Source organism: Limulus polyphemus, unplaced genomic scaffold, assembly GCF_000517525.1.
Source record: "Limulus polyphemus unplaced genomic scaffold, Limulus_polyphemus-2.1.2 Scaffold11301, whole genome shotgun sequence".
Taxonomy (NCBI): domain Eukaryota; kingdom Metazoa; phylum Arthropoda; class Merostomata; order Xiphosura; family Limulidae; genus Limulus; species Limulus polyphemus.
The window spans coordinates 6,862-8,512 of NW_013676911.1; the positions used below are offsets into that span (position 1 = coordinate 6,862).

The 1,651-nt window shown below is 36.1% G+C and overlaps 1 non-coding gene across 1 annotated transcript; it reads right to left on the reverse strand.

Moving 5' to 3' along the window:
• Positions 1 to 530: 530 nt before the first annotated feature.
• Trnav-uac lies at positions 531 to 603 on the reverse strand. Its single transcript has one exon. It is a non-coding gene; the product is annotated as a tRNA-Val (tRNA).
• Positions 604 to 1,651: the final 1,048 nt, after the last annotated feature.

Below are 1,651 nucleotides of genomic sequence, written 5' to 3' on the forward strand. Positions count from 1 at the left end.
CAAAGAGCGTGATCGAATAATCTCATCATCTAAGGTAGCAGGTCCAAGAAGAAGACCACGATCCACCTCCATTATCGAATAGTTCTCCAATGAAACCTCTGTATGTAACTTAGAGATAAGGCTTTCATCAGTGAGTTATTTGCCATGAATGCACAACAAATTCAACATAGTCACTTAATATAAATGTAACCTCATAGTCCCACGGATAAGTGACAATAGATGAAACTGAAGCAGAACAAAACTGAAAAATAACAGCTTGCACAAGCTGTCCTTGATTAATTTTAGGAGAATCCACAAACACTGTTATTTTCATATCTTCTATAAAACCATATTGAACAAATCTAGATTCAACAGAAGCTCTGGACTTAATAAACCAAGTCCAGAAACTTCCATATTTAAAATCACAAACAAAAACTACACTACGCGATAAAACAAAAAGAGTAAGTCACTAACTAAACATGAAATTAGAACTGATAAAAAACACGTCTGTACTCTGAGACAGCAGAACGCACTAATCTAAAAATACACTTTGTGTTTGCCAGGGATTGAACCTGGGACCTTTCGCGTGTAAAGCGAATGTGATGACCACTACACAACAAGCAATTATTTAAGTAATTTTTATAATTTCGTTTCTAAATTGAAGAAAGCTCTCATTTGTATTGTATGTGCATTATAAAGTTATTAGAGTTCATGGGTATCATTTCATAGAGTACTGGATGGTAAACTAAGCTGGATATAACACATATTTTGGTTTTTGTTTTTAAGCGCAATGCTACAAGGTTTCGATACACTCGGTGGATATAGCCCATTTATGTAGCCTAAGACTGAAATATGTAATGTTGCAACATAATTTAAGTTTGTTTGTTTTAGTGCAAATTTTCTCTTTTCCCAGAAAGCAAAATAAAAGATCGGCTATTTTTTTCACCACTCTAGTGATTGATAGCATTCTTTAATGCTTCATTAATGAATACCTAAAAGAAAATATTATTTAAAATTAAGATTAAAGAATGAACACTGTAAGAACATTTTCCCCAACTTCTCTTCAAGTGTTTGTAACGTGGTTGTTATGAAGTCGACCTAAGTCACGGAATGTCACAGATTCGATACGTGGCAGGCATTTTGTCACATGTCTAGTTGACACCTAAATGACCTCCCATCGGGAGTTCATGGGCAACATTCAATATTTCAGAGCGATTTGGTAAACACTAGCCCAGTCCTCTGAAGCTGGCACATCTGGTGGTCTCCATTTCCTCATAAGCACACCATTTTTGACAAAATCAGATCCCTCACCGAGGAATCATCAGTAGGACAATTATCCACAAGATCCTTGTCGGATCCAAAAAATGTCTGAGACAAATATATAATATCGTCCCCTGAATCCATGTCTATTATTTGTTTTTGGCTTAATTTCTTAGCCTGAGCTCGAATCACTGCACATGAGGGAAACACATAGGAATTCTCCTCAACGACATCATCATCCTTAGATAAAACAATAATTTTAGGTTTGGCAACAACTTCTCTTCCAGCCAAGTGGTTTCCCAACAACAATGATACACCCTTAATTGGCATAGTAGGTCTTACCACAACCACAACTGGTCCCGAAACTAGGTCTGATGCTAAATAAATGTTATGAAGAGGAACATTAACACAG